Raw genomic sequence first — 15,729 nt, forward strand, 5'->3', positions numbered from 1 at the left:
TTATAGATAAGGCAGAGGATGGTAAAGACAGCATGTATTCCTTGTTAAAAAGATCAGATCAAGTGTTCTCAGCGCGTAATTTGTCATTTCCTGATTCCCGCCTGTAAATACCTCATCTCCATGGTTACTCCCGCCAATTTCAATCTATTATTCATCGGAAGTCTAACTATGGATCGTAAAGTTTGTTTGTCGAAAGGACATGGTCAACTCTTTTATATCTATCCAAAAAATGCGACTAATTTCGCTTCAACAGGCGTCATATCATCAATAAAAAAAAGACGTGTGATGAACACCTTTTCTTTCCAATTCTGGCTATTATCATTTTTCTTTTCTGTCCGCGTCTCCGCCGCTAATCTCCTGAGACTATGACAGTCACTCAACGGCGAAATATCCTGTGTGAAAAAGAAAAGGAAAAGCATCCAAGCGAGACTACTAGTAAGTAATTTGTATTTCCCGAGAGTATCTAGCAAAAAGGTTGCCGGGAAGTTTATTTTGAGGAGAAATTTGAAAAACAAAAAAATAAGTACACATCTATGAACAAGTTTTATATCTAAATCATAAAACGAGATATTTTCTTTTATTGTGTCTTGTTTTGCACACTATAGAGTAAATTGTTTTACATGCGCCTGTTTTCCATTATAATGGTTTCATGTGCTTTAAACATTATTCTATGTTTAAGGGTGATTTAGGACTGATTTAGGCATGTTTCCATGTCCAAATTGACTGTTTTGGATTTTAACTCTGCCGCGATTATGACTTTAGTTTTCTGAAGGAACTGTATGCCAGTTACAAGAAAACAAACTCACCTAATGCTAGATTCACATCATAACAACAACGATAAAAAAAAACATTGGATTAGAATGATCTGGTTTTCATTATTTAAGGTATTGTCATTTTCATCACCGGTAGCAGTGATTTAAAAGTATTTGGGATATCACTTATAAATGATGCATATGTAAGTCAGTTCTTATATCACAAAACAGCCTACCATGCAAAATTTCGTAATAAAGCCTAAAATATAAGGCGATACTACTCTTTCTCTCAGTGAACCATAACTGTAGACCAGACGGTTTATTCTAGAAATATTTTTATGATAACTATTGTTATAATTTTGTGTATTTAACAATACTTAACATTGATTATACTGATTAGCACTTTTGCATTGATTGTTTCTATCCCTATCTATAACACACATTTTAGAACTATTATGAAGCACTAAAGCTGGGTTTTTGTTTCATCTGCAAATAGTAAATAATGACTTTAATGATGCAAATAAGACTTCAATGGCGATTCATTCTTTCTCCCCCATTCTTAATACGAAATCTTAAGCTGAGATCCTCGCCAAGTTTGACGGTAAGTTCAGGGGTCATTACATTGCATGACGTCATAAAGAAATGTTAACACAGATGCGGCTTACACCGCAATATTATCAAAGTCCAGGCCGTCTGCAGTATGTCACGTGACGGATCTGTCGCAAAAGAAAAAAATAAACTAACAAAAATGAATGCATATAGTCCCTGGCAACTGTGATAAAGAAAGAACGCATCGCGCATTACAGAAGCTCCGAGGGTTGGCTTTACACTTCAAGCCTGTGCTGTGGCTTGGTATTCAAATCATTGCCAAACAGAAAACTAATTGGTAATCAGATTGACCCGGATTTGATCCACGGCGCAAATTGTGGGAAAACAATAATTAGAATCATATTTTAGAACGTATATGTAATTGGATCATAGTCCAGGCTTGTTAAGTCCATAGCGTGATAGCACTGATCAGTGGTATAAAATTGCTGTTGTTTGTGGTGTGTGTGCAGGGGGGGGGGGGTGTGATCTCTCCGTTTGATGAAAGAATAAATGGAGAGAGAATTTAACGCTGTCTTATTATAATGGCGTTTAACCCTTTTCGTACCACCGGTGAATTGTTGGCATACAATCCCAATGACATTCTGGGATCGTCGTGCAGACAGGCTTAATCGTCTGCTTCAAAGTAAAACGCCATCGATTGAATACTTGATTGTTTCTTTAATAAGTCACTGTCACTTCATTTTGTTCCGAAAGACATTACCTAATGCTGCACATTATGAGAATCGAAGAACACATAAAAACACACAAAAGAACAAAAACCAGAAGACCGTTTTACCACCTGTCTTTCCTCACTTTCTTCATACATCTTCCTTAAACATCATGGAACAAAATTTCAGCAAGTATTGCTTTGAATTGAAGCAATGGATTCTTTTCATCCTATTTTCCAGCAACATCAATGATAAATCTGTATTCTTAATTGCGGAGTCTTGTATGTACATCACAGAGGTAATCTACACCCTTATAGTTGTAACAAGTATACGCAGGCAGTATACGGGCAAGGACGTTCTACGTAATGCGCGTCTTAATCCGACACATCGAAACCGTATCCTAGCTTAATAATAAACCCAATAGGAACGGGAATTCTAGTCCACCTTGAATCGTGTACCTAAGATATTCTGCTCATCAGTCAGCAGATTGTAGAGGACTTATACCGGGGTGTTGGAAATGGCGTCGCAGGAAAAATGTGTCTGACTAAAGTGTTGAGGAATTTGTCACTTCTCTCTCTCGCTGGCAATTTGAATTTCATCTAATGCCACTTGTTATCCAAGAAGCGTCATGACCCTCTTTTCTTTCTTTTTTTCTTTCTTGAACAGACAAAGAAAGGTTGCGTCACACTCAGCGTGCTCGGTACGAACGTTTGCTTAACTTCACAACAACGTAACCTTCCATAATGTTCCCTCTTTTCGCTTCCTCTCCCCTCGCCATTTCTCTCTGCGCTTACCCCGTCTCCCTTCTCTCCACCTATCCCCTCCCCCTCTCCCTATTTATCTATCTTATCATCTCTCTTTTCTCTGTCTCAAGTAAGGATGACTATCGCCGGAGAACGGTGACTAATTGAAGGGCAAAGTGTGCGTAAGAAGTAAAGTCTTTAATTTTCAAAGTCCTTAATTGCTGATGATTTATGCTTCATCTGTGATTACCATCAGCTATAGGAGACGCCATGTTATTGTCACTCATTTTAATAAGTCACCAAAAGTAGTTCCCTTTCTCTATCTATCTATTTCTCCCTCCCTTTTGCTCCTTGAAATAATCTCAACATGATTTAGATACTATACCTTACTATACTGTATATATAACACAAGTAAATATTAGTATATGTCTAGTGTATCTATCAGACATTCAAAACGACAGAATCTCACATTAGCCAAAGTTAGCGGGCTGATTTTACGTCATGTAATGATAATCAAAATCAAATGCTGCAGAGGTGTAACACCGAAACCGCGAGAGAACGTATGAAATCGGATTTTGCGTTCGACCACTGTCTGAATTGTAAACGGTGCCAGTCAGATGTTTATGACATCATAAGTAATGCACACCAGTACTATTGTCCTAAGGAGAGCCTTCCGGACGGCATTTTGGATGGGAAGAGAAGATGATCTCTCAAGTTGCGAATGATGAGTTCGCTGTGAGACCTATACATAGAATTATTACTGTATTGCTTTTTCGATGCTCGGAACGCAGAGGAATTCCTTATTCCCCCCAATGCATCTTTGCGATATCGGTATTTCCGCTAGGAAAGTTCCCCAACCTCATCCCCGCGGGATCGTGTTTGATTTCACGTCAACGGGGCACCAAACTCAAAACGTGAGCTTCATCACTACAGATCGGTTTACATAGCATTTTAATCAGAATGATCTTGGGTGGAAAAACATAGACTAAACGATTTATTTTTGTTGCATGTGTAATTCTTTGCGATGAAATCGCAGAAACTTAAGCTTGATGAGAACTGCTCCGTGTCATTTCTTGTTGCAGCTGAGTCGCCCTGGAGTGTGTCTTCATGTGAAAAACCATTTTACTTAATTGTTTATTTCCCCCCAAATCTTCTGGCAACTGGATTACAAGAACGCTATGCTTGCTGATCTTCAAAAACCAGCACAGCTCAGTACAACGGGTATAAGCCTATCAAGTTACTTTACCCCTTTAGTAATCATTACGGTAACGATCTGCCAAAGTTTCTCCTCATCTTCTTTTTCTTCATCCGCTTGGTCTTCTTTTTTTCCCCTCATCATTCTTTGTTCTCTTCCCCTCCTGTTCCATTTGTGTGATCTTTCCTTTATTCTTCTTCATTCCCGCTTTTTATCATCTTTTTTTTTCTGGGTCCTGTAATCAGTAAACGATTTGGTTGATAATCCTAGGTTCTTCTTTCTGCTTTATCAGGGTCATCGTTTTCGTACATGTTAACATGGTTAAGCATGTTAAGAGCATTCCCGTGAAAACTGACACACATGAGTCGGTGGTGGTTTCGTCATCATGCTCTGTCTCCATAATGTGCTGCATCAAGACTTGATTTAGCTATACGCCGAGCATTCATGTTCGGCCAACTAAAAGCCGGGCAACCTTCGCCGGGGAGGCGGGTTTCCTACGAAGAAGGGAGCACCTCGTTAGGATGTCGTCTGTACACTAATTAAAAAGCGAGGGCCTGGTCGGACAGGACATGCAAGACTTGCTTGACTATAGACGTTGATTCTCTCTCCCGCTCTCTCCTCTAGTATATAGTGTCTTAATCACTGAGAGGAGAATCATTCGTAACAAGCTGCTGCCCGCCTCTCGTTTGCATTGGTAATCAAGGTAATCGTGCGCTCTCAATTACACCTGTTGAGCCGACTTGCGCCGCGTCGTATGTTGCCGATTTCGGTTCCCTAATTGATGTAATTGATTACGCGCTTCGTCATTATTACATCTGTTCTCTTAATGTTATCGCTTTCACTATGCAACCATCTCAAAGTACTACGGAAAATGCATAGAAAGAAGATGGCACAAACAAAGACGCAGTTGAACAATCTGAAAGAACATACGAAAGGCTAATTCTAGTCTATACTTTGTTATTTCAAACAACGCTGTTTTGTTTTGGACAGACGTCATTGATTTTGTTAAGCTGCTATCAAACCTTTAATGCTGCCATGAACCTTTTAACAATTTCTTTCTCCTAATGACAAAAGTGTCTACAAGGCCTCTTTCTACATAATATTTGCGTATCATATTTCTGTTTAAGTAAAACTCTACTCACGTATAATAGAAGAATGTCTGATAGATAACAGATTTCTCGGGGATATCAACTCGTTTCTTGGACCACGCATGCTGCGTATGCCTGTCATTTTCTTTGTTCCATTGTCACTGATTGTGTTTATTGTTGGTGTAAATGCGAGAATGAATTTGCGGTCCTTACAGAATATAAGTCAAACAAACAAGTAAATAAATCAACAAATGCAATGACTGATGAGCAAATCGATCAATCAAAATGTATTCTGACAAACACATTAATGTGTTCTCTTTTGATTCAAAATTTGGCTCTTTTATCAACGTTGAAGAATTGGAATCATCATTTTAAGCCATGAATATTATCTTTTACTGGGTCAGAATGAGCTTTAGAGATTTAGCTTGCAAGGCCATATAACTGATGGATGGATGCTTTCTGCTCCCCCTCTCTCTCTCTCTCTCTCTCTCTCTCTCTCCCTGTCTCTCTTTCTTTTTTTTCCTCTCTCTCTCTCTCTCTCTTTCCCTCTCTCCCTACCCAAGATAGTCATTATCCCATATAGACCATTTGACGAGGGCGGCATTTCTTCTGAAGATCATCAGTGATTTCGAAAAGCAAGTTTTTAACTAGAAGCTCCCATTTTTAAGTAGGGTCCTATTCATTTTCTTTTCCTTTTTGTTTTCGGTACAATCAATTAATAATAATCAGACCGCGGGGAATGTCTTTACTTGGACAATTAACACGATCGGTTGACGAGAGTGGAGAACGCGATAGGGATTAAATCCTCAAACGGAGCTTATTTAAATCAAGCTGGCACCCACACACACACACACACACACACACACACACACACACACACACACACACACACACATACACACATAATATGTACGTATGACTTAATGATGCAAGAATTATGACGATACATCAACACCAACGACCTTTAAGAACGGAAAGAAGGGGCATCTCACTATTTTTAATCTACATCACTGAAGTGCTTATCGAAATAGTTTAGCGGCGCTTTGAACATCGCCATTTGCATCCACTTCAGAGGCTTCAAGTTTGTTGACCTTTGCCTCATGTGCTTTGCATGCCTCGACTAAGGTTCTTTCCGTGTTGATTGTATGTGGCATGGTTTGATCTGGAAACCTCCCCCCCCCCCCCCCCGAGTCATTCATGAAGTGGCTGTTCTCCAATATTACAATCCTGTCCCACCATCTCTTATAAGCCCCCTCCCCCACCCACCCACTGCACCCACTCCTCGCCCTTTGGAACTTTGGTAGAAGAGTCCAGGGGTGTATTAATCATCTTCGTATGACTACGATCAACAACCACCCTATATGATACTGCATTGAATATGTTAAAGGAGGGTATAGTGTGTATAATACATCCCTGGTATGTTCAAGCGTGAGTGTGTGTGCGTGTGTGTGTGTGTGTAGGTGTACTGGACTGCCATTGTAGGCCAATGGATTGTGACAGTACACAGTATTAAAGGGATAGTACAGTAGTGGTGGAGATGAGAATTGGGCTTTTAACTTTTTGCAAGATACCAAGAAAACACTTACGAAATAGTACAGTGCATACCATTTTAGGAGGAATTCAAAGTTTATTCGATGAAAATCGGGTTTGGAATGACTGAACCATTCAAAAACAAAGCGATCGTGATAAAGTGTGGGTCCCACACTTTACTAGAATCGCTCTGTTTTTGGATATCTCACCCATTTCAAAACCAATTTTCATCAAATAAACGTTGAATTCCTCGTGGAATTACACGCTCTTTCATATTTCACAAGAGGTTTCTCATTATCTCGCCAAAAATGTTAGAAACCTGACATTAGGTCTCAACCAAAACTATACGATCCCTTTAAGATTGTTCATGATTTGAAAAGCCTGGTATTTTTTTTTTTTTTTGGGGGGGGGGGGCAGGGGTGATTTACGTAGGCGATTCTTTAAAGTTCGTCGCGCGCTTTTCACTTGACTACTGACTCGAGCACAATCTATTCTTGGGAAGCGAATAAGATATGATACAATGATTGAAAGATGAATTCCTGGCCATCTTTACTCCATTAAAGGGATAGTATAGTTTTGGTTGAGACCTAACTTCAGGTTTCTAACATTTTTTGGTGAGATAGTGAGAAACCTCTTATGAAATATTAAAGAGCATGTAATTCCATAAGGAATTTAACATTTATTTGATGAAAATTGGTTTTAAAATGGCTGAGATATCCAAATCCGAGCGATCCTAATAAAGTGTGGGACCCACCTTTTATTACGATCGCTTTGTTTCACTTTGTTTTTGGATGTTTCAGCTATTTCAAACCCGATTTTCATCAAATACACTTTGAATTCCTCTTAAAATGGCATGCTCTGTACTATTTCATAGGTGTTTTCTTGGTATCTCGCAAAAAAAGTTAAAAGCCCAATTCTCATCTCCACCAATATTGTACCACCCCTTTAAGAGAGAGAGAGTGAGAGTAAATATAGAAATAAATCGCCCAATCTTGGAATAATGCCACTCAAGGGGGCAGCTGATGTGTTTGTCTTTCACATCTTACGTCGTTGCGATGCTGCACATCGGGGAATTGCGACACTCGTTACTCTTTTGCGCACGGAAATTGACCGCCAACGCATACAACAAACTTCTTTTTGCATGATATACTCTCTTGCCGATTTTTGTCTTCATCAAACCCACGTGCTTTGTTATATTCCCCTCTGACGTATTATTGTGGAATATTGCTACAATCATCAGTCAATTCCGAAGTCATTACTCTTACGAGTTTCTTTTGATGTTTTTTTTTCATTATCTTTTAGTGAATAAAGACAATTGGAATAAAACTGAATCATCAAACGCAATTGATAACTCAATTACAGCTCTCAATTCAATTACGTCGGCTGTTTTGAATGTCACGTCTATCATTATAAAAGCGCTGCAAATTTAACATATATACATTTTTGATTAAGTTTTATCTGATGTTGTTCCCTTGCAGATATTTCCTCACTGCAAAGTCCCATCCTCATACATTATACATCATAGCATATATTTAGGTGATACGCTATCAGCGTATCACCTATTGTGATTGTCAAAATCTCTCTTTATTTTTAGGTGATACGCTATCAGCGTATCACCTATTGTGATTGTCAAAATCTCTCTTTATTTTTTTTTATTCTTCTTTCTTTCTGGACAATTTTGTGTCGTCAATATCTCAACAATGACATTACGGAATGACATGAAATTTTCAGTCAACATGTCTCATAACAATATCTAGCCACAATAAGGTTTTCATGACAGTAACATATCTATGACGTCATCTAGGCGCCATTTTGTGATTTTCGGACCTTGTCACATGATCGATCATAACTTCATAACTAGATGTCATTTCTGCATCATTTTCGGTGGACATAAAGTTCAGGTCACGCTCTATCTTACTTTTTAACGCTAGTTACCCAGGTCTTCATTACGCGCGCCTACGCGCGCGTCAAAATTTTAAAAGGCTCAAAACGACTTCCCAATGGGAAATCTCGAAGTTTCAGACAATTTTAAGCGTTTCAAACATTTTCTCGCGTGCGCGTCCGTCCGCGCAATTTCACGCGCAGAGGGCGTAACCAACATGAAAATGCAATTTTTTTGACTGATTTGGATTCCTGATACTTTGAGTAACAATATCCACTGATTTCCGATCGATGTTGACCTATAACAAAGGAATGCACTGGCGTCAAAGTTGAAATTCCGCGCGCGCGTCTTTCTGCAAATATAGTGAAAAAACATGTCTTTGTTTATTTCGCCATAGCTCTTTAAATCGTCCGTTGACCCGATATTTCTATTGCATATTACAAAAGCATATGAATTGTAAATAACATTCCTAGTATCAATATTGCCAGGAAAACGCGATGAAGTGATCATATCGTCATTTTGAATAAAAAAAGTGGAATTGATTTTTTTGAGGTACTGTTTCTGACATTCATTTGCTCGTATCTCTGTTGTTTAAGCTCAATATTATCCCAAATTCACATATGTTGTCCTTTAAACATTTGCCTTTCAAGTCCATGTCATGGTTTTGAAATTTGATGACGTCATCATACTTTAAATTGTGATTAAAAGTAAAGATGCAAAATCGGACAAGTTTACGTGTTATGTCTATGGGAGGTGATTTTTTTTAAAAGCATGCATTGACTTAACAACGTTTAAGCACCTTTATCTCAGCTGATTTTGCTTCATTTCCTCTGAAACTTTAGTATGTTGTAGCTGAGACAATAAGCTGCAGTAATCATGCATTTTATTCTTTGAAATCTCCTCATCAGATTGACAATTTTGCAGTTTAAAACTGAAAATGAAAATGGAATGTGGACAAAACGATTCCTCATGTATCTTTCATATACATAAGTTTACGTTCCCCATATTTTCTCGTCGAGACGTATGGCCGAGTGGTTAAAGGCGCCGTCTCAGAGACGTGAGGTTGCGGGTTCGAACCCCACAAGATCACGAAACAATTTTTTTTTATTTTACTTTTTTTTCTTCAATTTGTATTATATATTCGTCCATGTAGAAATCACGTTCGTATATAAACGCACCTATACACACACACAGACACACACACACGCCATATCCCTCTTTTTTGTGTGTTGGAGACCACATTGCTTCGACTGCAGCAACATTTTGCAGGTTGACTTTGTCAAACCGATCATAGTATGTAATGACGACGACTGAGGTGTTGTACTTTGAACAATTGTCTTTCAAGACGATGTCATTGTTTTGTAATTTGATGACGTCATTACACTGAAAATTGTGATTAAAGGCAAGGTATCAAAACCAGCCGATTATAGGTTTTATGTCTGCGGGACGTATTTTTCCCAAGTTGCCAGAAATGGCATAGCGACCTCAGTCGTTACAAGGCCGCTTTTCCGTCTAGCAATGCAATAGATGTTCACACGGCCACGTTAGTTGAGTGGGCATTGACTTTCCCCCTGTTATATCTATACATTGTTTTTTTTTTTTTTGTCTTACCATTTCCGTGGATGACCCGTGGCCGAGTGGTTACAGAAACGGTTTCGCATGCACGCTCAATATAACTTCAAGGTGCCTATATCACATTCTTTTCTTTGTCGATCACAGATGACTGTCATCTGATGACCACAAGCGTATCACCTAACTCGTCCTCAATGTGACGAGTTTTCATGTCTCGTTAGGTGATACGCTATCAGCGTATCACCTATTGTGATTGTCAAAATCTCTCTTTATTTTTTTTTATTCTTCTTTCTTTCTGGACAATTTTGTGTCGTCATTATCTCAAGAATGACATAACGAAATAACATGACATTTTCAGTCAACATGTCTCATGACAAAATCTAGCCACAATAAGGTTTTCATGACAGTAACATATCTATGACGTCATCTAGGCGCCATTTTGTGATTTTCGGACCTTGTCACATGATCGATCATAACTTCATAACTAGATGTCATTTCTGTATCATTTTCGGTGGACATGAAGTTCAGGTCACGCTCTATCTTACTTTTTAACGCTAGTTACACAGGTCATCATTACGCGCGCGTAAGCGCGCGTCAAAATTTTAAAAGGCTCAAAACGACTTCCCAATGGGAAATCTCGAAGTTTCAGACAATTTTAAGCGTTTCAAACATTTTCTCGCGTGCGCGTCCGTCCGCGCAATTCCGCGCGCAGAGCCCGTAAGCAACATGAAAATGCAATTTTTTTGACTGATTTGGATTCCTGATACTTTGAGTAACAATATCCATTGATTTCCGATCGATTTCGACCTATAACAAAGGAATGCACTGGCGTCAAAGTTGAAATTCCACGTGCGCGTCTTTCTGCAAATATAGTGAAAAAACATGTCTTTGTTTATTTCGCCATGGCTCTTTAAATCGTCCGTTGACCCTATATTTCTATTGCATATTACAAAAGTATATGAATTGTAAATAACATTCCTGGTATCAATATTGCCAGGAAAACGCGATGACGTCATCATATCGTCATTTTAGATGAAAAAAGTGGAATTGATTTTTTTGAGGTACTGTTTCTGACATTCATTTGCTCGTATCTCTGTTGTTTAAGCTCAATATTATCCCAAATTCAGATATGTTGCAGTTTGAACATTTGCCTTTCAAGTCCATGTGATGGTTTTGAAATATGATGACGTCATCACACTAGAAATTGTGATTAAAGGTAAAGACTCAAAATCAGACAAGTTTACGTGTTATGTCTATGGGAGGTGATTTTTTTTTTTAAACCATGCATTGACTTGACAACGTTTAAGCACCTTTACCTCATCTGATTTTGCTCCATTTCCTCTGAAACATAAATATGTTGTAGTTTAGACAATAAGCTTTAGTAATCATGCATTTTATGTTTTCAAATCTCCTCATCAGGTTGACAATTTTGCAATTTAAAACTGAAAATGAGAATGCAATCTGTACGGAACGATTCCCAATTTTTCTTTGCAACTGTATATTGATCGAATCCACGCTGCCACTTGTGAGAAATTGAATAGCGCCATCACAAGTCGACACTGTCACAATAGTATTTACATTTAAGTTTTGCACTCGATCTTCAGGACAGCAATGTGGCATAATCTGTTAGCGCGCTGGTTCTTCATAACGCCATACCGGAAGGCGAGAGGTTCGACCCCCGCAGGACTTTTATCCGTTCTTTCTTCTTTTTTTTTCTCTCTTTTTTTTTCGGCAGTTCAGCTTTACTCCGATGTCATTTATCGTATTATTTTATCAAGTGTACGTAACCCGTGAACACGGCTGCTCTATTTCCCTTGCTTTGTATTGGAGTTTGGAGATTGGGTTTGCTTCAATAATTTTGTCACACTTAATGTTGTAAATTTCCCCTTGTTACAGTGTCCCGCTTGCCACGATTCGTTTTCTCTTTCCTTTTCTCTTCATTTGTTCTTGTTATACTGTAGCAGGATATTTAGGAACGTGTTCGTTTACATAACTAACATGAATGGGAACTGAATTAATTAACTCTAGTCCAGGTGCATGGCGTCTCGCTTATCTCTTTGGAATTCCAGGTTATTGTTTGACCAAATAACGGAGTTAAAGACAGGCAGGGAAGGAAGTGACTTGATATTGCTTCATAATGAGGAATTTCGGGCAACACCTTTCCAAGTGTAGTGATTATGACGGGGTTCTCTGTCGTTTATTTTCGTCATGGCTGTTTCACTAGTTAGCCATAGGTGATATTATGTTGCTGGCATCTGGGAGAATAGAACAGATCAGTACCAAACTGGAATAGCCCTATAAGCAATGTGGTAAGCGTTCAATTTTTTGCATCATCTTTCTTCTTTAAAGTCAATCACTACTGATCGAAATACGCAATATAATATGACACGTTCCACTGGTAGTTTAGGCAAAGGGAGTTAATGCATGATGCAATGATAAATGTGCTACCATTGATTTTAGAGACGTCATTGTGGTGTGGTACTGGTGATGGTAAGGGAACCATAGATTGCTTTTAAAGTAATGAGACAATCATTGGACCTTTGCATCAAGACCGTATTCCCATCTAGAATATAATGCATGTTCGTGCGGCGTTTTTTTTTTAATCCTGACGTGGACATTTTTTTTCTTGTTTTTAATTTAAGAATGTTATATCTAAATTTGTTTCTTTCCCCTAACATTTGTTTTTTGTTGAATATAGAGTTAGACGTTCCGTGATCGAGTAGAAGAGCAGCGATTTAGTTACAGTTTCAATGCATCTTGTTTACCATCTTCTCTGACATTAAATTGATGGTTTTTATATTTGACATTGTCTGTCTATTTGCCAGTTTATGCTCATAAACCACTGCTATAACAACTAATACATTTGCTTCACCTGTCACACGCAATGACATGGATTGCAGTTGTGCATGCAGTTTTCCTTTTGCCACCTCTCGTTTTTCTCTCCCCTTTTCCCTCACTTTGGTTTTGTTATACTGCAGATGGGAATGATTACAATAGCATAACCCAACTTAAAGTAGGAATGAGAACTGAATAAATTAACTCTGGGCCAGGTGTATATAGCGTCTCGCTCATCTCTTTGAAATTTCAGGTTGCCATTGTTCGACCAACGGAGTTGAAGACAGGCTTTATGTTGCTATAGAGGTATCTCGCGCCACATGAATGGAATGCATACGCTGTTTAGTATTAGTAATACACTTTTTCATGCCCATCCCTGCCAATAAAAGTGTGTTTGACGGGGTTCTGTGTCATTCTGCCTACGAGAAAGCAAAGTTTTATTTTCGCCATGGCTGTTTCTCTATGCGTAGCCGTGGGTGATGGGTGTTGTTGGCATCTGGGCAGTAAAGAACCGAGTATCATGCTATAATACCCCCCCCCCCCCGTTAGGTTCTAAGCGTTCAATACGGTGATATATCTTTCTTCTTTATTATATCGATCACTGCTGATGGAATTACAGAATTATGTTATGACACGTTTCACTCAAAGCTTAAAAAACAAAGTTTATGCACGATACAAGTAATGGTGCATGAGTCCTATAGGCCATTGATTTTAGATGAGAAATTATGATATGCCTAAAGTAGTGGTGTCATTGATTAGGAATTAATGACACGATTAAGCACTCCTTCCACTTCTAACTGTCCCCTTTGAATGTGTGTCGATCACGTGAGATCGTCATAAATTATCATTCACGTATAAGCTTACGTTCAAAGTGTACTCTTAGTTGGAGGAGACCTATAGTTACATGGTTAAAGGTGATGTTTTGCCCTTTTCTCTTTAATTGAGGTATCACTTTCGTCCAGGATAAATCACATTCTCATGTAAACAGACTCACTTGCTCTATATCCCCTGTTTTGTATCGGAGGCTTCATTGGTTTTACTGCTGGTAAATCTCACAGGCTTGTATATAGTTGTAAGAGCTCTCTGAACTGATCATTGTGATAGCAAGATTAGAGGGAGTCATATTGGTTATGTAAATAATGGTCAAAGGTCATGTTTTAAAAGGCCACTGTTAAAGCCAGGATGGTTATAAACACTTAATTGTCATGTTTTATTTGTACGTGCCGAGGATCACTTGGACCCCGTTTACAGTGCGAGGCTCGGCCGCGTTCGGTGTAAACGCGCAAAAGGCCAAATGCGGGGCCAAAATTGGCCTCGCATTAGGCCACGCTCTGGAGGTGGTCTCGGCCGCGGCCGAGCCGCGGTCGCGCCCGGCCTTTTTCTCAGTGTAAGCGCAAACTGGGCTAAATGCGCGGCCAATTTTAGTCTGGCTTCCAAACCCTCGCCTGTACTATTTCGCTATTCAGGATATTAACTACTTCAACGTCGAAAACTAGTATAGTTTAAGGTGGTTTTGTCCTGCAAAGGATTTTCTCCTTCGACAAAGGCCTTTGCCCGAACGGCGACTTCGTCGCCACGGAATTCAGTTGGCAAAGGATCTGAAAACCAGACAATACCAAATTGCGTTTGTTTAAAAGGGTAGAGCGCCACTACGACAAAATATTGAAAGGTTCGAATCAAAAGCGCGGCCGAGCCCGGCAGTGTAAACGGACTAAATTGCGGGGCTCGGCCTCGCAATTGAGGTTGTCCTTGATTGCAGCTCGGCCGCGGCTCGGCCCAGCCCCGCACCGTAAACGGGGTCTAAGTTTATGCACTGTAAGTACTCAAAAAGTCCGTAAATCGACTTAGTCGCACACGCACAGAATTTCCACTTAGTTTGTGTGACAGAAAAACAAATGTGATCTGAATAATGTAGGCCCAAAAAAGTTCAACTAAGTATCTCATTAGAACTTCAAGGTTCTGTATTACATTCTTTTCTTTGTCGATCACGGATGACCGACATCTGATGACCCCAAGCGTATCACCTAACTCGTCTTCAGTGTGACGAGTTTCATATCTCGTTTTTTATTCTTCTTTCTTTCTGGACAATTTTGTGTCGTCAATATCTCAACAATGACATCACGGAATGACATGAAATTTTCAGTCAACATGTCTCATAACAATATCTAGCCACAATAAGGTTTTCATGACAGTAACATATCTATGACGTCATCTAGGCGCCATTTTGTGATTTTCGGACCTTGTCACATGATCGATCATAACTTCATAACTAGATGTCATTTCTGCATCATTTTCGGTGGACATAAAGTTCAGGTCACGCTCTATCTTACTTTTTAACGCTAGTTACCCAGGTCTTCATTACGCGCGCCTACGCGCGCGTCAAAATTTTAAAAGGCTCAAAACGACTTCCCAATGGGAAATCTCGAAGTTTCAGACAATTTTAAGCGTTTCAAACATTTTCTCGCGTGCGCGTCCGTCCGCGCAATTTCGCGCGCAGAGGGCGTAACCAACATGAAAATGCAATTTTTTTGACTGATTTGGATTCCTGATACTTTGAGTAACAATATCCACTGATTTCCGATCGATGTTGACCTATAACAAAGGAATGCACTGGCGTCAAAGTTGAAATTCCGCGCGCGCGTCTTTCTGCAAATATAGTGACAAAACATGTCTTTGTTTATTTCGCCATAGCTCTTTAAATCGTCCGTTGACCCGATATTTCTATTGCATATTACAAAAGCATATGAATTGTAAATAACATTCCTAGTATCAATATTGCCAGGAAAACGCGATGAAGTGATCATATCGTCATTTTGAATAAAACAAGTGGAATTGATTTTTTTGAGGTACTGTTTCTGACATTCATTTGCTCGTAT

Source organism: Diadema antillarum, unplaced genomic scaffold, assembly GCF_040938485.1.
Source record: "Diadema antillarum isolate AM-2024a unplaced genomic scaffold, OU_Dant_1.0 seq00001410_RagTag, whole genome shotgun sequence".
In the NCBI taxonomy this organism is placed as follows: domain Eukaryota; kingdom Metazoa; phylum Echinodermata; class Echinoidea; order Diadematoida; family Diadematidae; genus Diadema; species Diadema antillarum.